Consider the following 23,645-nt stretch of genomic DNA (forward strand, 5'->3'; position numbering starts at 1 on the left):
CCGCCAACTCTAGAAATGTGCACTCTTAACTCCAGGTATTAAAATTGGGTCTGTCTTTGTATGAAAATGATTGCTGATTTGATATCTGCGTGGCATATGATGTAGATCCTGTGCGGAGTCTGTTCATGTGCAGCTCTGCAGGGCAAAGGCGTGGAGTGTCGGGTGGCCGTGCCTGGTTGTGAGCAGGGCTGAGGCTGTTGTCCCTGAGCATGGCACATGGCTTAGGTTCTGTTGCGGGAAACCAGAGGAGCACGGGTTGTGCCAGCAGGTGAGCTGATTCTGCAGCAGGCCTCCTTTGTTACTGAACAGCTCCCAGCAATGAGATGGAGCTCTTTCTGGAAGGGGCCATCAGAGTGCGGGGCAGCCTGCGGGCGCGGCTGGTTCTTGAACCGCATTGATGAACTGGTTCCCACACTTTGGTCTGGTAAGACTCCAGCCGTGCTGGCAGGGCGGCTGCCCGTGGCTCGAGAGTGAAGAGCCGGCTTGTCATGGAAGAGTGGTGGCCGTCACCCTCAGTACCTTACTTTGACTTTGTTACTCTGATGTTCGTTGAGGGATATTTGTAAGAAATCAGATGCAAATCCCAGAATCACTAGAGAAAGAGGAGCGCCGGCTGGCTCCCCTGGGCCAGGTGAGGACAGAGGTGGGGCTGGGTTGTCTAAAGAAACCAGAGGCTACCGGGTGTGGTCAGGAGACAGGTGGCCTAATGGTGTCTTTAGGAAGCACTCTGGCTGCATGTGGAGATGAATTCAGGGCCAGAGGACCTCTGAGAGAGCTGAGCAACACGACTCCGGCATCTCTGAAGGAGACCTCCTAGTGCAGTCTCAGGGCCGGTGAGTCTATGTGGTTCTAGCCCCTGTTTGGGATTAGCCCAGGTTTATATGATGGCTTCAGAGGCTTAGGGAACAGCATCCTATGGCTGAGTGACCCCAGAGATATTGTCCTTGTCTCCATGATCCCAAATTAATGACAAACATGTCCACACTGCAGCAGCAAGAAGAGGCTGAAGGAGACAAGGGCGGACACAATCTCTTGCTCAGTGCCCCACCTCTGCTCCCATCCTATTGGCCACACCCCAGTGTGTGGATGGCAGGACTTTCCCAAGCACTGGAAATCTGTGTGGAAGAAATTTGGGAATAAAGGATAACTCCAAAAAAAATTCCCCTGATAGCTCCCTGACACCACCACACAAACTTACAATGCTAGAGACTTTTCTATCATAAAATACACTGTGGCTTATATTTGGGGTATGGAATCCTTTGCATACATCTCTGATTGATTCCTTGAGGTAAACTTTTAGAAATATGAATCAAAGGATATGCATTTTTTAGTAGTTTTTTCAATGGTTGCCAAATTGCCTTCTGGAAAGTTTAACTAATTTACAGTTCCACCTGCTGTGTATGATGACACCCACATCCCAACAACTTCACCAACACAGAATATTAAAATTTAAAACAGAGAATTTATTAAGCAAAAATTATATCTCAGTGTTGCCTTAATTTGTCCTCTTTGGGTTACATTTTTTTTATTTCCTTATTAAACATTTGCTCGTTGCCTGTTTTATTTTCTTAGTGGGAATGCAACTCCTTATTATTACTTTGTCATAAATCTTCTTTTAAAGTGGAAAAAACCCCACATGATATTGAATTTACCATCTTGAACTTTCGTTTTTGAAATTTTTTTAAACTTGTTTTTTTTTTAGTTACACATGACGGTAGAGTGTGTTTTGACATACCATACATACATGGAGTATGATTTCCGCTCCTTGTGGTGATACATGATGTGGAGCGACACTGCTCATGTATTCATATATGAACATAGGAAAGTGATGTCTAGTTGATTTTACTGTCTTTCCCATTCCCTTTTACCCTCCCTTGCCCAATCAGGTGAACCTCCACTCTTCCCTCCCTCCTGCCTATATGACAGAACATATTCGGCCTTTGGTTTTTTTGGAATTGACTTATTTCACTTAGCATGATACTCTCCAGTTTCATTCATTCACCTGCAAATGCCATAATTTCACTCTTCTTCATGGCTGAGTAATATCCTATTGTGTATATGTATCACATTTTTTTTAATTCATTCATCTGTTCAAGGGCATCTAGGTTGGTTCCATAACTTTGCAATTGTGAATTGAGCTGGTATAAACATTGATGTGGCCATGTCACTATCGTAAGCTAATTTTAAGTCCTCTGAGTATAATGCTGAGGAGTGGGATAACTGGGTCAAATGATGGTTCCATTCTAAGTTTTCTGAGAGATTGCTATGCTGCTTTCCAGAGTGAGTTCACCAATTTGCAGTCCCTCCAGAAATATGTGAGTGTACCTTTTGCCCCACATTCTCTCCAACATTTATTGCTACTTATATTTTTGATAATTGCCATTCTTATTAGAGTGAGATGAAATCTCAGTGAAGTTTTAATTTGTATTTCTCTAATTGTGAGTGATTTTGAACATTTTTTCATATATTTGTTGACCATTCATATTTCTTCTGGGAAGTGTCTGTTCAGTTCCTTTGCCCATTTATTGATTGGGTTATGTGTATGTGTGTGTGTGTGTGTGTTTGTGTGTGTGTGTGTGTGTAAGTTTTTTGAGTTCTTTATATATCTTGGAGATTAATGCTGTATCTGAGGAGCAAGTGGCAAAGATTTTCTCCCTTTCTGTAGGCTCTCTCTTCCTGTTTTTGATTATTTCCTCTGCTGTAAAGAAGCTTTTTAGTTTAACAAAAATCTCATCTATCGATTTTTAACTTTATTTCTTGTGCTTTAGGAGTCTTATTGCAGAATTTGGTTCCTAAATCAACATGATGGAGAATTGGGCCTGCTTTTTCTTCTAGTAGATGCAGGGTCTTTGATTTAATTCCTAGTTCCTTGATCCACTTTAAGTTGAGTTTTGTGCATGGCGAGAGATGGGGGTTTAATTTCATTGTGTTGCATATGGATTTCCAGTTTTCCCAGCACCTTTGTTGAAGAGTCTATCTTTCCTCTAGTGCATGTTGATGGTGCCTTTGTCTAGTATGAGACAACTGTATTCATGTGGGTTTGTCTCTGCCTTCTATTCTGTGCCATTGATCTTCACGTCTGTTCTGGTGCCAACACCATGCCGTTTCTGTTACTATAGCTTGGTAGTATAGTTTAAGGTCTGGTATTTTGATGCCTCCTGCTTCACTTTTTTTGATGAGGATTCTATCTGGGCCTCTCTACACGTAGTTGGTTGGCTTTAGATGTGATCACGTTGCTGCTCCCTGGATCTCTAGGACTTCTCCATCTTGCAGAACTAAAACACTTCCCCCTCCTCCTCCGACATGGGAAACACTTTTCTACATCTGTGGTGCCAGCCGTCTGATTGACATAGCACCCACTGCCTTTCCAGTTTACTATTCACCTGCCAACTTCACAGGTTACATTTTTTTTTGATGTGCAGAAAGTTTTGCTTGTCTGATTGTGTGTGTATGTGTGTGTGTGTGTGTGTGTGTGTGAGTGTGTGTGTGTTCAAATCCACTGATCTTTTCCATACAGAAATCCCCCATCTCCCTCTAATTACTTCCAAGAGGAAAGATGGACCTGTTTTATTTGTTTATAAAAATCTCCAACTATTAAAATATCTGAACACGGCTCACATACACACAGGCAAGCCGAAATGCAGCCTTGGGAAGTGAAGCCAAAGGCAGACGCATTGGAGAGTTCTGCAGGGTGGAGGACGGGAGGCCAACCTGGGGCAAAGCCCACGGCCTCCCCTTCTTGGTGGATGTGTGATTTCACCTCTGGGAAACTTGGAGCTGGGACATAGCTACCCTGGTGTCCAGGGCTGTGAGGGCTTTTGCATTCTCTTACCCAGTCATTAATTTTTGTGAACTTCCTTGCATTTTTTCCAGTTTGGGAAATCCACCTGGACTATGCTCTAGGTAAAATGCGTTTTTGACCTCAGTGAACACTGTCCACCTCACGTCCCTGTCTCACCCTGGGCCCAGGTTGCCCTTCTCTGAAGAGTGGGAGTCCTCCTTGGAGCCACAGTCGTTCTGAGGAGAGAGGTCCTGAGCTCCGTGGAGGCGCCTGGCTTGTGGCTGCCACATGGGTCTGGAGCTTGGCCAGGCTCCCAGGCAGCCATGCTGAGACCCACGTCAGCGGGTCCCATGGCACCGGCAAGTCCTTTAAAACTTGGTCATAAGGCCCTTCATTTCCAAATCCAGCAAACGCATTTTCACTCCTTTCAGGAAGAGTCTTTGGGGGCTGCTAACATGGATGTTGCTGTCAGTTCAGGAAAAGGAGGTGGAGGACGTTTGGGAGGTCAGGACCTGGCCCTCCTGCAGCGGGTCCCCACAGGTGCTCGTTGCATCTTGGGTCCCCACAGGTGCTGGTTTTGTCTCGTGCCTCAGCTGTGACGACCACTCTTCGGCTGCTGCCCTTGGGCTGGGACTTCAGCTACAAGTCAGTCTGGAGGTGAGGTCAGGACAGACTGCCTCTGAGTTGCCCTTGATAGTCAGCAGAGGGGAGCTGTGACCCTGAAGTGACTTGACAGGATTTACAATGACAGAAGGGGACGGGTGTGTTTGCCAGCCCAGCCCTGCACACTCCCAGGGAGGCCACAGGGTCCTAGACAAACACCCAGCCGAGGACGGGCCACGGGTTCCTCCTAGTGACAGGCACCTCCACCGTGCCACCAGCAGACCCTGGCCCCTGCTTCCTGGCCCACCTCCCAGGCCACCTGCTCCCAGCGCCCTTTCTTGGTCCTCGTGGCCAGGTGGGACCTGGGGTGGCCCTGCTGCTTCCCTGCACACAGGGAGGATGACAGGCTCCTCTGCTGGTTGAGACCCTGCCACTGGGAGCCACGGAGCCTGGCAGCCGACCCTGTGTGCCAGGGAAGCCACTTTGATGTATCTCGGTCCTTCATCGTTTCGTTTTATCCTTTGATCTTCACCCAAACCCAAGCTCCTGCCCACAGAAGCAGCCGGGCTCCTGGGCACCACCTTGGCCTTCTGTGCTGCTCCTTAGCAGGAGCTGGGGCTCTGCAGTCCCGACCCCAATGGGAGCTGGGCTCTTCAGTCTAGCCCACCTGAGCTGGCTCCCCTGAACACCGAGTCCCTTCCTTGAACAGCTCCTGGTGACAGTGGAGTTACCCTCTTCCCTCCTTAACTCACTACGTCTTCCTGAGTCTTTCTGGTCAGTGTCCTCCTCCGCCTATGACCAGGACCAATGGCCCATCTCTGTAAACCTAGCAGACAAACTTCCCCTCACTTTTATGACCACGTGATCGTGACGTCATCAACTTCTGATGACATAGTTTCCGAGCTGTGCTGGAGGGAGTGCATTTCTCTCCTTAAGTGAGGGGAGCCGTCCTTTCACCAACCACACCTCCTCCTCATCCTCAGAACCTCGTGTCCGGACACGGAGCACAGCTTTGAGCTCCCTGCTTCCGGGCTTCTGGCCCTGCCCTGGCCTCCTGCTGTCTGCACGCCCTGCAGGAAGCACAGCGCTGACCCAGGGCCGACTGCTGATAAATGCCTGCAGACAGTGTCCCCCAGGAGTACAGACATCTCCAGAGAGAGGGCGGCTGGATCCTTATCGCCCGGCAATTTGAAGTCGGCACAGGTAATGTGCTGTGACAGTCACCTGTGGAGATCAGGACGTGGGAAATATCCCCAAGTCACAGAAGGAACCTTCTTTCCTGGCTCCTAATCGTGAAAATTCTCTTTATTTTTAGCATAAAAGCGGGCTCTGGGCTCTTTCTGTGTGACTTTTCCTGGCGTTCTCTCCCGTGTCAGCCTGTTAATTAATATGCCAGATTCCTCTGTTGTTTCACTCCGACTTTTTGAAAATTCAGTCGGGCTGCAAGCACACGGCCACTTTCCTTTTCAGACGTCCTCAACCAAGTGCAAATTAAGATGCTGTGACAGCCCTTGAGAAAAATCTTCCTGCTCGAAGGCGCCTGCTTTCTTTGTGTGCTGTTGAGTGGCCAGTGCTGCCCACACAGCGCTGGGTGACCACAGCACGCTCAGCACTCACCATACACCAGGTGGGGCTCACTAATCTCCCTGAGCTCCTGGAACCCCAGGGTGGCCCAGAGCCTGGGTACCACTCCTGTCCTGCCCCACAGATGGAGGAGACACCCACCTTGTATCCGGGCTCCATGCTGCCCAGCTAAGACATTGGCTCCACTTGGATGGGCTCCACAGTCCATGCTCACCCCCCGTCCACCAGGCAGCTTTTGCAAGCCAGAGCGGAGGGTGTGGGCTGTTGATCTGTGCAGTGTGCAGAAAGATCCTTGGAAAATGCAAATGCAACGACTCGCGCTCACCAAATGGAAACGGAGAAGTCTCATTGAAATAAGGAAATCATCTGAAAATGAATTATTTATTATGCGCAAAGCCACTGCCTTCCCTTTCCAGCCCCCCCGATGCCTGTGAGCTCCCTAATGAGCCTCCTCTCCAGAGGTGATTTATAATGAGTGGCAGCAGCAGTGGCTGGGTCTCAGTGCTGTCACCAGCACCCGGCACTCTTGCTCTTGCTGTCTGCCGCGTGGCTCTTACAGCACAGCTGCGCACAGCCAGTTGCTCGCAGTGAACAAATGATCGTGATGTGACTCATTTTGTAGGCGCAACAGAGACACCGCACACTCAGGGAATGTCTACAAGCCCCGCTGTGTGCCGGGCGCTGGCCTCTGGGCTTGGAGTCTAGCGGGGGACAGGTTTGGTTTAGTGAGGTGGCGAGTGAGAAATGACTGACCAAGATGATTTCAGAATCTGTGTGTGCTTGGGCCAGCTGAACAGGGAGCCGCCAAGCAGGCCAGCTCCCTCAGATGAGGTGGTCAGTGCAGAGGGGACATCTGTGCCACAAGCATCCAGCCTGGGAAGACGTGAGAAGAGCCCGTTGTCCAAGCAGAAGGAAACATGGAGGCTGAAGCCCAGCCATGGCCAGCTCGAAGCGCTTTCACTGGGGAAAGGCCCCAGGAGCTGGGGATGCTGAGTCCAGGGGCAGCAGTGGGAGGCTGCAGAGCTGCAGGTGCTGGGTACAAGCCCTCATCAGCCAGGGCACGAGCTGGGCAATCACTGATTCCAGGCGTCTCACCCTGATCTAATTTGTGAACTCGTTCACACATGTCTCTCTGAAGGCTGTGAGGAATACACTAAGGGGTGGTGGAAATGGGAAGGTCAGGTTGGAGGCTAATTTCCAAGTCCACATACAAAGGGTGACGACGGTGGACCTGGTGAAGGTAGACGGAAGGTCTCGATGTACTGCCTGGGGACAGCAGAACTTGTTTCTGATTGGATGCACTGGTCAGCTTCTGCATCACTGTGACCAAAATACCTGATGGGGACAACTTAGATGGGGAAAGCCGGGTCTTGTGGCTTTAGAGGTCTCAGCCCAGTTCTGCTCTGGGCCCAGGTGAGGCAGAACGTCATGGGGCAGCACCCAGAAGAGGGAATCTGCTCAGCTCATGGTGGGGTCAGGAAGCAGGGGGCAGTCCACAGGGAAGATGACCTCTTCAGGGCAGCCCCCAGTGACCTGCCTCCTCCAGCCCCACCCCACCTGCTCATAGTCACCACCCAGTCCATTCAAACTGGGTGGCCTGATGAGGCTGCAGCTCTCACAGTACGATCATCTCTCCTCTGAGCCTTTGGGGGACACCTGGTATCCAGACATAAAAATGGACAGGAGCTCGCTTGACCAGGAAAGATCAGCTGAGTCTAGAGCAGACCACACCACCCGATAGGACTGTCTAAGCTGAAATCCTGTCCTGTGACCTGAGCCATCCCATATGACAGCCGTGGCCATACATGGTTCCCGAGTTCTAGAAATGCAAAGAGTGTGACTAAAGAGTAACATGAGAAGTAACATAAACTTGAAGAGTGACATAAACTTCAGTAGCCCTTGGTGCTAATGGCTATCAGTTTAGATGGTACAGTTCTGGACTTTTGTCATGGGAACTCAGGGGAGATCATATATTTGTTGAGGTGTCAGCCTGTACACTACCATCTGCTCTGCGGATCCATTGTCCACTCCTGTTCACCCTGCACCACACCCCTGCAGTCTATCCTTCCTGGTTGGCACTCAACTGATTGCCTGCCCATTGGCTTGGGCCTGAGTTCAGCCAAGATGAGAGGAGAATAGGAGGAGAGCAGATGGAAGCTCCTCTCTTGCAGGCCACCACTGGTCGGTTACCATGTGCTCCTCAAAGTACCAGCTACTGTCAGCCAGCCCCCTTTGAACCCCAGTAGCAATACCCTGAGACACTGAGCTTCAGATAAAGCACCTGCATCCATCTACCCATGTGTTCTCCCACTCACCCCCCTCCGTGGAGTGGTGCAGGTGTCTAAGCACAGTTGTCTTATGAGTGCTCCTGTCTCAAAATGCATGTATTCAGATGCTTATTATTTTATCATCAATGGTTTGCTTTCATTTGTACTTCAGATAAAATATCATATGGATTTTTTCCAGCATGTGCACAGGTAGATTACAGTATGGCTCTTATTTCAGAGCAACAAAGGAGTGCTACTTTCTTACATAGATGTTTGTTTTATAAAGGGAGCTGTCACTCAAACGCGGTTGGAAGCAATAGGGTTGACAGTCGCTCTCTGCGAAGGGACAGGTGGTGTTCATTTTCAGTCTCGTGGGCACACAACCCCTGTATAGCAGCAGAGCCCTGCCTCTGTGGCCCCTGACAGCCATGTGTGAGCAAATCAGTGCCACTGAGTCCAAGGACGTCATGCATGGGCACTGAAGTTCGAATTTCATGTGACTTTCAAATGTCACAAAATAGTGTGCTGCTTTGATTTGTTTGATCACAGAAAAATGTGAAGGTCATCCTTAGTTGTGTGCCTCACAGGACTGCAGCTGGCGGGCTCCGCTTTGCCCCCGCACCTAATGTATGTGTAACGGGCTCAGCCACTCTGTGTCCTCCTGCTGAGGTGGAAATGTCCCTACACGACTCATGTGGGACATAACATCTGATCTCCTTGAAAAAAAGCCCACTAACAATAGGGGTCGTTGTCATGAGAAAAGTGTATTTTCTACAGCAAACACTGGAGAATTTCCACCCAGTCCATTCTGTGGCTTCTGCAGGGACATGGGCTTACCAGGCAGGTGGCCTGAGTCCCCCTTCTCCCATCTCCCTCCACCTTCTTTAGCCTTCGCAGGTTTGTGACTCAGCCTGGAGATTGTGATTCCCCGCATGAGCGAGCCCTACCCATGTGTGACTCTTAAGTCACTGAATGCCCCCTCTTTGTGGCCCTGGGTGGCCTCCCTCACACATGGCGCTTGTCCATCCCAAACCCGTCTCCACGTCCCTCACAATCTTGGGTTAGCCTCATGGCCTTCCTCCTTGATAGTGTCCACTGGACTGTGTCAGAACCTGCTTGCTGTCCCAGGGGCAGTGACCAGGATGGAAGGCTCTGCAGAAAGGAGGGCTGTCAGCCAGAGGGAGACCCCCCTACAGCGGCCCTCCCACCTGGGGCTTGCATCCTTAGAGGCAACCAACCAACTGCAGACAGAAAATACTCTTTAAAAATGAAACTGTGTAAAATATGTGGAGACTTAGGTTTCTTGTCATTATCTCCTAAGCAGTCCAGGGTGACACGGTTACAGAGCGCTGGCACAGTACCAGGTAGAATAAGCCGTCTAGCTTGTTAAAGGACATGGTGGGTGTGCACAGGCTGGATGCAATCACGGCATGATGTTAGACAAGGGACTTGAACATCCTCGGGATCCTGGTCCCGGTCCCTGCAGATGACAAGGGACGACAGTGATCCCCAGCTTCCGCTTGCTCAGGGCCCAAGTTGCCTGGCTTTCTGAATTGCTTTCTAGAAGCCCGTGTCCAGAATCTTAACAGAAACTACCGAAAGCTGAAAAGACTTTCAGAAAAGCTGGCTGGCAGGGAGGACCATGTGTGTTTCAGGTATTCACACCGCCAGCCACGCCCACCATCATCTCTTCTACCTGTGAAAATTGTACTGGGCACAAGAGACACCATCTGAACCCAAACTCAAAATTTTGGAAAACCTCTGGATCTACATAACTGCAAGATACCGTCTGGCTCCAGCCAGCTTGTGTGGGGGTAGATTTGCAGATGATGTTCTGTGGTGCGTGGGGACCCTGGGGCACAGGGCCAGTCTCGGCCTCCTCCTGCTGTGCCGTCCTCACCTCCGGTTCTGTATGCTAGCAAGCCTCCTGTTGGTTCTGTCTTGCTCACGAGCACCCAGTGAAAGGGCTTGGTCAGCTGAGTTCTGCAGCCGTGGGACCCCAGCCAGCCCACAGCAGAAGGGCAGTCACCACTCGGGGCCTGTGGAGTGAGTCGGGAGAAGCTGAATCCACAGCCCTGGCCTGAGAGTTCATTGTGGCAATTCAGGGGACAGTGACAGCCCTTCCATTCCAGAGGGGGGTGTAGAGGTTTGGTGAGAGTAGAGCTGACACATGAAGCTCAGGGACAGGCACTCGGCCACTGTACAATAAATACTCTCACTAATCTCACTTATGGTGACTGACATTGCCCTTACTACTGATGATATGGGATTACTGGTGATAATATACTAACATGTGAGGAATATACTCATAGCAATGTCCCGCTGTTAACAATAATGTTAGCAAAGGGAACATTTATGGTATTAGCACAAAAATGTAGAGGCAGCTATTACTTCCTTCTACAAGTTTTCTGAGAAAAGAAAGAAAAAGTAAACTTTGAATGTCCTCTAGGGATAAAAAGACTAACTGGAGAGTATTTTAGGTAGTAAGTAAAGAAGCCATATTCTAAATATGCAGACTTGACCCTGCTGCTAGGCACATGTGAAATGGCGAGGGTGAGTCTCCATTAGGATGTTTTCAAATTCAATCCCAACTGGCTTATGCAAAAATCAGAATTTATTGATATATTATATATGATTAGATTCATTTGGATACATAAAATTTGATGCCTCAAATCAATATTTTTAATGACAATGGAGGTTTCTTTTTCATTTAAAACAAGTCCAGAGATAGGTTCTCTGAGACTAACAGGTGGCTTCCTTGTCCTAAGGGACCCAGGATCGAGGTGGGTGTCTCTCTCTACCACATGACTACTATATTCTCAAAAAAAAAAAAAAAAAACCTCATGATGCAGATTGTATGTTGAAGCTCTAGCCATCGTGTCTGAGTTAAAAGTTTGAAGGAAAGGAAGAAAAACACAAAAAGTCACATGGTCACAGAGTGAGCCCCTGTAAGTATCCTGGAAATCTCAGGTGACATGCTGCTTGCATGTGCCTCCTCAGCCCTCTGCCACTAGCCATCAGTGGATACGCAGTGAGTTCTCTGAGCTGAGTCCAGAGGCCACCCCTACAGAGGGCTGTGAGCTGCAGGCCTCCAGGGCTATGGGAAGGCTAAGATGAGGCCCGGTCACTAAGGACAGGGGCAGGGCAGAGCTTGGAGGTCATCAGCACATCTGCCAGACACATGCACCTACCTGCAAGTCCCCAAGACTGGCTGCTTGCTGCTTTACTCCTGGGAGTCACGTGAGAGCAAACAAGGAGCAAGACACTTCCCCAAGTCCCTCATCCCCAGCCATACAGGAATCAGAGTCACCCTCAGGTCCATCCTCCTCTTGGTGGAAAATGCTATCACCTGTCAAACCTCATCCATTTCTCTAAAGCCAGAAGAGAAGAAGTAGCCCCCAAAGAGATATCATCTGTGACCGTTAATGGGAGGAGGAAGAGAACCCACTCTGCGGCTGCCCTTTGCCTGGTAGAGATGAGTGGACATAGGTTTCGAAGACTCACTCTGCAAAGATACATACCTCCTCCTCCCGATGAAGCCAGTCGGGCAAGACGGGGTTCCCAAGGGTGACCATGAGCCTGAGCAGAATCCCAAGCCTCCACCAACCCAGGGGCACTTTCAGCAGGAGCATGCATATCTGCATTCTTTAATGAGAGCCAGGACTCCAGAGGCAGATGTCCTGCAACAGGATAGCTTGTGAAGGCCAAACGCAGATGTCCGCTTTTCCCTTTGCATGCTCACATTACATGGGAAGTCCCTCGGCATTCTCCACAAAGGGGTGCACAGTACGGAAGAGTGCAGAGGGCTCCAAGTCCCACAGGAACAGGATGCCGGCCCGCGTGTATAAATGCATTGGCGATTCCACCTTGATCAAAAAGTCCCAAGGGCTTCCTAATAAGAGAAACAATTGATTTTAAAACAGTTTGAAACTAATATATTAAATAAATGTTTTCACAAAATGGTGGCGTTGTCATATGGGACTTATCTATATATCTTGAACACCAAAGTTCTCAGCACGAGGTATTCTTTTCTTGACAAAAGCTAAGAACTCTAGAAATTTCAGGGGATGCTAAATATGACCTTGGATACCATTAAAGCAAGAATGCAGGAGGTAATTCATTCCATAAACTTTTTATTAATCTCTGCTTGACAACTGGTGGACATGCTGCTTTTCAATGGGGGCAAATCACAAACACTGAAGCGGCTGTGTCTTCAGTTTATATGAACCAGACTTTCCAGGGTGCCACCAAGTCCCCCATTACCCTTATCCTGAACAAAAGGGACCGTCTTATCCTCAACCCCAACTTTCCCTTTGCTTCAAGGAGGAGACAATGAATGTGAACGTGAGGACACGTCTCTCCCCTACCTGGTGGAAGGGATTGTCATCCCCTGCTCCCCTGCTCTTCTCCTGCTTCCTTCCCCAGACTCCTCCCTCCCCTCCGCCCCCTGCTCTCATCCCCTACCAGTCCTGAGCATCCTCTTCCTGACTCAGTGTCAGTGTGGCTCAGCCACCATGCTTTCAAAGTACACAAGGCAGGAGCCCCCACCACATGCTCACATGCAAAGCAGATGGCTCACCTGGCACAGTGACATGTCCCAAGGGCATGGACTCCAGGTGCACTGAGTCCAGGGCTGAGGGTCCCTGAAACTGCTGACCACGGCTCCCTCTCACCCTACACTGAGACCTCCCTTCATGGTCTAAGCAAACACCTGGAGCAAGATGGTGCCATGCTCACCTTCAGCCAGAGAAAGGCAGGACGCCCTCCTCCACCCTTGGGGGAGCTCAGGCCTCCATCACTCTGGGCCACACCAGGCGTCCCCAGCCCTGGTCTGGTAACAGTCACAGCTGCCTCAGTCTAAGGCAGTTTTCCTGAACCCATCAGAGCCGACAGGATGGTGTCTCCAAGGCCAGCTGCGAGGATTTGGCCTCGGCATCCTGTGAAGCACAGTGGTTGGGGAAGAGTGGGTGCCCAAGGATCTGAGGACAAGCGGGTTGCTAGAGGGAGGGGAAGGAGGCTCTCTGGGAATTCTCAGCGGAAAATTCTAGGACAGCTGGGACCACATAGAGTGTCAGGTGAAGAAGTGATCTGCCTTTCCATTCTCTACCAAATAAATCCTAAAACCTTTCCTGCAAAAAAGGTGATTGAAAATTCAAAATGGCAGGCGGCATGTGAACAGGGAGCTGTCCACTTTTCTGATGAAATGATCCTGGGTGTCAGGGGGCATCATGACCACATCTGGAAAGAAGCAAAACTTGCTTCCTAAGGCGTTTTAATTATAAAAACATGAGCAACACAAGCAGGAACACAGGGAGGGGACTCCACGCCTGGGGCAGCTGTGCCCAAGCCACAGGACACCTGCCCAGTGGGTTCCTCATTACATTTGAGGAATGGGTCGAGGGGTGGGGTCACTGCTCAGAGCTGCTGGCTACAGAGCTCATTTCCTTCAACCACCCACAGCAGAAGTCGCAAGAAGGTGTTTAAAGTGCTGTGTGTCCTATGTGGGTCCGTCTCCTGGTAATTTCAAGGTGGGCACGGAGGCCACCAGTCCTTAGAAATCTGTGGTTATGTGCATGTGCGCAAGCCAGCACATGGAAAAGCAACAGATCATCAAGAAATGTATTTTGCAAATTAGGGTAACAGAGATCTGAGGGTCTATTTGTAAATCTTTTATTTCTATTTTGGTAATGTACGTGGGTAGCTGGTTGATTATTTACTCAACATGGATCCTAGGGATTGTGCACCCCTTACAGTAGGTAACAGATGCGTCCTTAAAAAGGAGGGATAGGATGTTTCTGAGATGGGAAACAGTGGCGAATTCAACCTCCTAAAGCGTAAACCTGGGCACTGTGATGGAAGGCAGGACCCTTGTCTTCCTACGCAGTCCGTCCTGGACTTAAAGGAATTGCTTTGATGAAGCTGGTGTCCAAGAACAGACTCAGCTTCTGAGGAAGGATTCAACAACACTAGGGAGTCAGCAGAAGATCCTTCCTGAGAGCCTCAGTGGGCACTGAGCTTAGCCACCTGCTTCCTCTGCAGACCTTTGCAAAATGTCCTGACTCCACCACTGAGGAAAACCGAGGTCCTTGTAGAAAAATCAAGAAGTTACTGAAGGTCACCCGACTGGAGAGTGTCTGTGTGACTCCAAAGCTGATGTTTTTAAACCACCGGGGTGTAAGTGTGCAGCCAGCCCAGGGAGACACGCAGCCCAAGGACACATGTTGTGGCAGAGACCACGCGGGCACCTGGGGAGCAGTGGGTGGAGGGCATTGGCCCTGCCCTCCTGCAGTTCTCCTGGATAGACTGATCTCCAAAGCGGAAGAGGACAGGGCAGGTCTCTCCCACAGATGGGTGGTGGGCGTGTGGTGTCGGGAGCGGCCTGGGTGAGGGAGAAGACACTGAGACCCACAGAGGACAATCTGCGTGTGTGTCCACCAGCACTGGCACGGTGTGGTGTCTGCCTGTCTCTTCTAGAAACGGCGCCACACCAACCCATCGTTTCATGGAATTCTTGACATTTGGTTAGAAGATCAGCACTTGTGCGTTCTGACACAGCTGAGAGCTGTCCACACTGTGGTGCCATGCCCGCTAGGGCACCTCTAGGAGGGGATGGTCCAGCCTCTTACTGCTTTTTCCTGGGCCACAGTGATGTAGCTCCTCCTAGGTAACCCACGCCTCTGTGTATGTGGAAATAGCGGATACAGGTGAAGGTACAGGAAGCCCGTGGTGGGTATGGATGATAGGTAACCACTGCACTTGCTGCCTAGGAAGATGAGATGGAAGGACAGGTGACAGATGGTTGGGTAGATGATAGGATGGATAGATGATAGGAATACAGATGACTGGCAGATTTACAATGCCCAATGTATAGTGCATAGCTTTCTCCCATCTTATTCCCTGCTCAACTCATTCTTGGGGCCCCTCATTCCTTTGTCCTAATATCCAACCCAATACCACCTCCTGTAGGTTAAACCGTTCGTTTGCAGTGACCGTTTTCATTTTGGTTTGGCCTCATACCTGGTTTCCAAACTCACTTCTCTCCCTGGGTCCTTGGCCACAACTGTGCTCCTCCACGCTGCCCCCAGAGTGAGTCTAAGTCATTGTGAACATTTTATCCTCTCCATTCCTCTACGCTCTCCTCTGCACCACAGATAGGGATCCCTGAGAGCCGGCCAGGAGGGTGCTGTTGTCTCCGATTTCAAGTCACACATCAGTGACTTCTTTTGCTCTTGCAGGACACCCATCTGCCATAGAGACCCACAGTATGAACCGACCCCCCAGTGCTGCAGCGTGTGCAGGCAGCATCTGTGCCCAGCCCCTCCTCACTGCACAGTGGCTGGGGAGGGTGGTCCCCTGCTGACTGAGGAGCATGGGGTTCAGCCAGCACCAGCAGTGCCCTCACAGCGCTCTTCAGGTCTGAACCTCCTGGTTCTGAAGGCACTGCTGCTCAGATGGTCCTCTCCAGACTGTTGGGTTAACAAGCTCCTGGGGTGAGGGTCCAGCTCCCCGTTGCTCATAGGTCTCAGCTGGGGACCCCAGGTCTATTGGTAGTCGTGTCCCATGTGTGGGTTGACAAAAGGACCTTCAGATCTCATATTGGGATGGCATTTTCCTTGATGCTGCCAGCCTGCGGAGTTTCTTTGCGGGAAGCCGCGCTGCACCGTTGACTGTCCGCTGCCGACGTCTCGTTGTCTTTGTGACCTGCAGGTCCTCATCTGCATCTTCATGGTGATTGTTCTCTTGCAGTGGGGGCATTGAGCCTGGAAGCTAAATTCAGCACTGCTCTCTAAAACAGAATCACATGAGGCACAGTCCACCGTCACTGTGGTCTTGAAATATTCAAGGACCCTGCGTGTGCAAGGGGCACTCTGAGCCACATGTGACTGAGACACACGTGACGCATTCTGTCAGCATGAGTCACTAACTGCTGTTCTGAACACAGCCAGCGCGGACAGCACCCTCTGGGGAACCCGAAGCTTCTGAGACGGCATGCACGCTAGTGTCCCCACCTCTCTGAGCTCTTGTCCTGGTCTGCCCTCCTTGTTCCTCCTCATAGGTCTGTCCCACCAGGTGGCTTCCAAGCCATTAAAAAGGTGAATTGACAATGTTTTGCCAAATTCCTTCCTAACCAGCACCTTCTCTAGGCCAGTGACTCTGGCAAAGTGACCAGGGATGCGGGGCCCGGGGGTGGGTGCTGCGGGGCCTCAGCCTTCCTTTTCCTGGGTTGCTGGGCCTCTTCTCTGGCCTCTACAGATCCACTCTTTACTCTTCTCACATCCTCCACTTGAAAGGACTTGAATCTCCCCTGGCTTCCAGTGAGCGTTGACCAAAGGAGCCTCTGGGTGTCCCAAGGGCGGAGGAGACTGAGGTCAGGGCTCACCTTCCTGGCTCCGTCTCTGCAGGTCCACCCTGGGCTGCTTAGGTTCCTCTACTGGACACCCAGGTCCTATGTGGTTAGCGACCCGGATCTTGAAGCCAGGTACAAGCCGGTTGGTGACATCCCGAGGCAGCTCTGTTCCAGTGACTCCACCCACCCATCCTGAGCAAGTTAATGTGAGGAAAAAGGCCAGATGGGTGTTAAAGAGTCAAATCCACTGGGATTGTAAAGACCATCTCACAACAAAAGCTATCTAGAGAATCTGGTGTCAGCGAGATGATAATGTAATTACTGAACCAGTCATTACGTAAATGACCTGATATTTGCTTCCCTCCATACTTACTAACAACAAAAAAAATGATTATCCACAACCTACCAATAACACAAAAGAGCAACCAACCTTCCAGAAAGAACCAGGGGGAGTGTGCGACTCAGGCCCTAAGAGTGGCCCCCGGAAGAGGACAGATCTAGGAGCATCATTGGGTGAACTAGCCTGCACCAGAGCTTTGGGGTATGACTGCTCAGGCAGGAGCAACGTGATACACAGAGAGCTCCAGATTGTTTTCCTACTGCTGAGTGACCAGCAGCCAAGGCATTGCCCCTCAGTGTCCTGAAGCCTCAGGTCTCTGTTCTCCACCCAATGTCCCCAGCTGATCCTCAGGATGCTCCCTTGCAAATTTTAACTAAAAGCTACAGTTAGTTACCTGCTTCCCTTTCAGCAGGGTAACAGATAAAATGGTGTGTGTTAATCAATATCTGCTGCAGCCAGCCATTACCTCTTCCAGACAGATGAAGACCTCTTCCCGGGACACTTTCCTTCTGTCAGATGATCTGCACACGTGTGTCCCAGAATAGCCCAGCAAGAAAGCCTAGTTACGGCTGCTCTTCTGCACCCAACCTCGGGCTAATAAATCCATCCAACCTCTAAGTGGTGGATCCGTGGACTGTGCTTTATTATTCATCTGAGAATTAACTAAGAGGCATTCTGCTCTTCCTGAAGGATCAATTTATTTTGCCACTATATTCAATTTATGATTTCTAAACAAGGCAGCGGGTCACTGATCATTTTAAAGGCAAGGCTTGGTAAGCAAGTGCTGCCTTGTGCTTTGATATGTTGTCCAAAGTGGTTTCCGTGGCAGAGAAATGGAAGGGGATTAATCAGCAAATCGTCCTCTCATGGATGGTTTGGAAATTATCTACATAGCGTTATCATAAATTCAAATTACGTTGTTTCCATTTAAAGAACCCTTTGTAGAGTTCTCATTCGTTCACGCGGATCTTCTGCAAATACATAAATCAGGCTGGGCCTCTATACTGGGTGGAGGGAGGCTTGGTAAATAAATCAGAGGTGGGTGTCCTGTTGTGGAGTTGGCATGCAAGGACTTGACGGACAAAAGAAGCATCCGTCACGTGAAGCAGGGGACCCGGACGTGGCAATGGAGGGAATGTCCTGCCATCGGTGGGCTCTGAGGAGAGAACGAACCCTACGCAGCCAGTGTGACCAGAATGTAGCGTGCTAGGGAAGCCTGTCTGCAGGAGTCCTGAGGAGTCCTGGCATTTTCCCGAGGCTGATGACTAGAACCAGGCGTGTCCACCAGAAGATGAGGAAGAAGCACAGTTCAGGGTGTTCAGGCCTCGGTGAGCTGAGCATGAACTACAGGTAGCAGGAGAGTTAGAGTTGGGGAGAAACACCACACAGAAAGCAGAGCACGGCTTGTGTAGGAACAGGGAGTGCTGGGGACTCGCCCTTGGGAGGTCCTGGGGACACAGATCTCCAGCAAATTGGTTTATCTCTGAATCCAAAAAAAATGGAGATGCGGAGGGAGAGGTGGGTGGAATGGCTTCCAGGGGAGATGGAGCACTTGGTTTCAGGTGGATTCTGAGAAGGCTGAGAAATGGCCAAAGGGTTACCTGTGACCCATCCCTTGCCGCATTTCTGTAGGGGTGTCCCCAGAGTGTGCCGCATGTCCATCGCACACTGACTTGGACCTATTTTCCTTTTCCATCTCTAATCTCACCCTTGGTTTCCCTAAATCACTGCCCTTTGACCATCGTTCCCCCACCCACCCAGCTTGGGAATCCCCTTCTGCTCTCTGCGTCGGCCTGTGAGATGTGGGAACAATGCACAGTCCTGGGCTTCCTGTGGGTGACACTTGTACTTGGAGTTCTGTCCTCTGGGTTTATCTCTATGGTGGCAGATGGTGTCATTTCCTTCCTGAACGTCACTTAAATCCTAGGTTCACTGCTCCCCAAATCTCTAGGCTTGAGTTAGCAACCAACAACGGGGTTAATGCTCAAGTTGTGGTATTTGTGGTGTGTCCAGTGTGCTGCAAACATAGCCACAATCATAGAATGACAGCTGATGACCAGGACAGTGGGTGGCCTCCCCCTGTCAGTGGACAGGTGCTGTAGGGTCTGCAGATGATATGGACCCCTAGTTTCCATGGTGTGTTCTAGTTTCTAGGTCTCCTAGAAACTCTTAAAAGTCTTTCTGCATGAACATACACGACTTTGGAAACTAGTAGCACTAATTTTAAAATGAATTTGAATAGTACCTCTAAGAAAATCATGAGTTAGATTTGGAACGACTAAATTTGCTTAGGCCAAAAAAAAAGAAAGAAAAAGAAAAAAATAGTCTTTTGATCATTGTCCTATATTGCTTCTTGATGTCAAATCCTTACATAGCTGGAGGAGTTTGAGCTCAAGACTCATCCAGTCCCTGAAAACTGTCTCCCTACCTACCTGGTTCCCGTAGCTGCCCGAATCCCAGCCTTTGCAAGGCCAGAAGGGTACCTGCGCCACGTCTGCAGCCTGCCAATCTGCACTAACCAGCCCTGGGTGCAGATGCAGAAGAAATGAGTCTTATTGTCTGATTTTACTCTGCACCGTAATTTCTCCAGGTCAGCATTTCCCAGATGGGTGAGCCATGGAACACTGGCACTCTGAGTATCATCGATTTTGTATTTAAGAAAGTGCTTTTGCGAGAACATGAAATGCTGGGTCAACCAAAGCAGCGGGCTAGTGTGCGGTGGCCCGCTCAGAGCCATAAATAATTCTCTTTTTCTGCAGGAGGGGACTGCACACCGTGAGCCACAGCTTTCTTTGTCATGGAATCCTCTTTCCAGTGGGATTCTTAATTTTCAGAGCCACAGTCATCGGCATCAGTGATTGCTCAGGGATTGCATTCCAGGGTGGTGGACGGGGCCTGTGGATTCTAACGCCAGCCCCTTTTTTGGCCAAGGAAAAAGGCACTGCAAGCAGGGACTAAAACGTAATGTCAGGTGGACCAGGGAGCCTTGTCCCACAGGGCTGGTCCTCTGGCCTCTTTTTGCCTATGAGGTTTCCATGCTAAGTCAGAGGGAGGGTTTCTTTTTATCTCTTCATCTACGAATGGGGTACTATTATGGAATTCTCTTGCTTCTGCACAGATGTTGTGAAAATAGACGTAAGTGCAGATGTGCTTCTGGGCTTTTGGTAGCCGAGGTGTTGTACCAACGCCAGCTTGCTTTACCCCAGGGTACAAGAGTCAGGGGAGCTCTTCCACAGGGTGGCCCTGGGACTGCTGCGCAGAACTTCCCAGAGTTACATGTCTCTCGACAGCTGGCTGGTGGGTGAGTCGCTGTGCTCCAAGATCTGAGGCTGCATTTGCAGAAGCCTTATTTTGAGAAGGCATCCAGGGAGATGGTAACAAGTCTCATTTAGTGGCCCTAATTGTGATTCTCGCTTGCTAACTCTCTCTCTCTGCCTTGTATCTATAATTTCATCCAAATTAATATTTATTTGTATTAATAATAGCCAACCCAGATGGATTCTCACTCTGGACCACGCACGGCTCACAAAAGACTTTTGCAGGAACTCACCATTTATAGTCTTCATAATAACCTGTGGGCTCTGACTACTATTATTGCCACTTTAATGGTGGAGTCACTGAGGTTCAGAGAGACTGTGAAAGGCATCCACGGTCTAACTGGGGCAGTGCAGCTGCAGACCGCCGACCCTCCCACAGTGCCTCCTGCCCACATGGTGAGATGCCACGTGAGTTGTCCCTAGCCAGAGGTACGTTCAGGTCTGATGTCCTACTCTGAAGGTCACATGAGGCTCTGTCAGAGGCACAGGGATCCTGGTGGATGACCAGGCTTACACTTCCCACATGTCAGAAGCATGCACTGGGGCACGTGGAGCTGAGGAGCTGCTTGTGGTGGGAGCCATGGCCCTCGGCCATGGGACATCTCTCTCCAACTTTCCAGAGAGCACTTGAGGTCTCTGATTATTTTTTTTAATTCAATAAATACTTCAGGAGCCATTAACAGCAGCTGGCACTGTGGTCACCATCATAGTAGGGGAACCAGGGGGACTATACTGGTAAAGTCTCTGCTGTTTGCTGAAGTTTGTCCCATAGGAGGGGCTGGCCCTGGGCAGCTGTGGTATGGATGCCCTGTCCTGCAGGCAGGGTGGTTGGCCAAGGTCTCACCAGTGGCGATGAGATCTGGAAGACAAGAAAGTTTGAAGTCTGGGGTCAGGGCACACCAGCAAGCCCAACCACAGCCAGTCTATTGTCCCAGGGTACAGAGGGGGGCTGCTACAAGATGAAGTCAGGTGGGTTGGGCTGTGAGCACGGGGGACTTTTTAGCTCATGATATAGAATGTGTACAATTGTCAGATAGAGAGTTACTTTCTAAAAGATGGTGCAAGTCTCTGGGTAGAGGCCAGCTGGAGGTGTGGAGGCCACACCCCTGTTGAGGTCCATGATGGTCAGTTTCCTGTGGCACACACTAGGCTCAGGGATGCCAGGAAGCTGGGGACATTATTTGGGGGTATATTGTGAGAGATGTCTCCAGAGGAGACGAGCATTTGAACCCGTGGGCTGAGTATAGAAGATCCTCCTCCCCAGTGCAGGTGACGGTGGCACCCTCAACCCTTGAGGCCCCAGCAGAGCAGTAGGGCAGAGGAAGGTGAATCTGCACCCCCCATTCCCTCCTTGAGCCAGTGTCAGAGCTTCTGTTTCTTGAGCTTTGAGATGCTGAGACTTAGACCAGCAGCTCCCTGTGCCCAAGTCCCAGACCTTCAGCCTTGGACTAAATTACACGACCAAGCATCCTGGGTCTCCAGCTCACAGATAGCAGATCACAGGACCACCTAGCCCCCTTCACCACAGGAGCCCACACCCATAATAAATCTCTGTTTGCCTATGTCTCTGTCTCTCTATCCACCCATCTACTCATCCATCCCTCTTCTTTTTGTCCACCCATCCTGCTGGCCTAGGGCTCTCCAAGGCTCTGCAGGGTACCGGAGGCTGGGATGGAGATGGGGGGCATCCACCTGTGGACGTGTGGGCAGTGGGGCCGTCTGCAGTTGGTAAGGGCTGGGTAAGTATCAGGCAGAGGACCAAGGCTGGTGTGTGGAGCAGGGTGCTGGGGCTTGCTCCTCAGTTCTTCTTCTATCCACACAGATGCAGGTGTCGGGGCCAGCTAGGAAGGCCAGGCTGGCAGTGCCCAGCCTGCTGCAGTCACACTTGGGGCAAAAGGCCTGCTGTCCCTTGCCCTACATAGGCACGCTTGCCTTGGTCTCAGGTTGAGTGGGGCTTCTTCTTCTGTCCTTGACCTTGAGCTGAAGCTCAGCCTTGTGAGTCACATTGTCCAAGGGGATATTAGAAGAGGGAGGCCTGCTGGGCTGGGTTGTCCCCTGTGCTCCTGCCAGCTGTGAACACTCCCCAGACCTGCTCCTCCCAGGAGAATGAGGGTCCTGAGCAATAGACCTGAGTGGACCTGGACTGAGCCTGAGACAGATGCCCACCTACTGAGCCCCTGGACTGCATACCCAGCTTGAAGCAGAGCCTCCCAGCTGACCCACTGCTGGTGCAGGGAACAAGCCCTTGGTGTCCCAGGTCAGCTGCTCACTGATGCAGAGCACCCGCTGCCTGTTCCCCTAGGAAGCCCAGCTGGCCGGGCTGCTCGATACTCGGAAGCCCGGCTCTTGCTCTTCATAAGCAGAAAACCACTGGGATTCGCTGAGACTGTGAATTCAGTCCTTTTGACAAAGGCTATAGATATTAAGAGAGAGGCACAGAATGCATCTGCCTTCAGGTACCATGTCCCCTCCCAGTGACACCATCACCTGAAACAGCATAATATGGAGTGTGCAACATGCCAAAGCCGCGTCCTGCATTACCGCAGACTAGATCCTGGTGTCAGGCATTTTGATGACTTCTGTAAACCTAGCTTCCTTCCCATTGAGGAAGCAGCATCACCTCCCCTTGGGCTTGGGGAGACAGGTGCATTTCATTGGTTGGCAGATGACGTCTCCTGCACAGGTATCTTGTGCAGTGAGTTCATCATGGGGCAGCTCCGCTCTGTGGTGGTGGTTGCTCCTGGGCCATGGCTGTGTTTATTGCAGTCACTCTTGCAGCTGGTGACAGCGAATGGGTAGGTCCTCGTTAGGTGTGCAAAGTAATAATGGCGACTGTGGTTTTGAAGCAGGATGGATGAGGCAGTAACAACCCAGAGTTCCCCTGTAGGCCTCTTTTCTCCCGACATCCCCCGTGAGTCCTTGCTCAACCTTTAGGAACACGGGGAGCATCAGCGAGGAAACCCAGCACCGAACCCCACACTGCACAGGGGTGAGCCTGCCCTCAAGGGGACCTGAGGGGTGATTCAGACGTCTATGACAGGGACCAGACGGGACTCGGAAGAGGCCCTCCCGACATGGAGTAGCTTCAGCATGTGCCCCTTCTGCTTCAGAACCTTGGAAGGACTGACACTCAAGGTCCCCCTTGCTGAAATACCCCACGCGGTATGTGCAAGAGATCTTAAATTAGGCAGTCCCCAGGGATCACGTCGGTCATGTTCTCCACACCTCAGTGCCCAAGACTGAGCTCACCTCGAGTGTCTTTTACCCCAGTGGTTGAGTCTGGATTCTGTCCTTCCTGGGGACCCTTTGGCCTCTTACTTTGTTCTGCAGACTAAGAACTTCCTCATGCCTGGCCGGCCTCGCAGATGTGAGGTTCAGACCCTGCACCCTGCCTCTTCACCATGCA

General features: G+C 50.6%; 1 protein-coding gene across 1 annotated transcript in view; it reads left to right on the top strand.

Annotated features, from left to right (window-relative positions):
* The window catches only part of Tmem132d (transmembrane protein 132D), a 497,735-nt gene that overhangs the window by 345,711 nt on the left and 128,379 nt on the right, over positions 1-23,645 (top strand). The window lies entirely within an intron of this gene.

The sequence above is a fragment of the Urocitellus parryii genome, chromosome 3 (genome assembly GCF_045843805.1).
Source record: "Urocitellus parryii isolate mUroPar1 chromosome 3, mUroPar1.hap1, whole genome shotgun sequence".
NCBI classification, from domain to species: domain Eukaryota; kingdom Metazoa; phylum Chordata; class Mammalia; order Rodentia; family Sciuridae; genus Urocitellus; species Urocitellus parryii.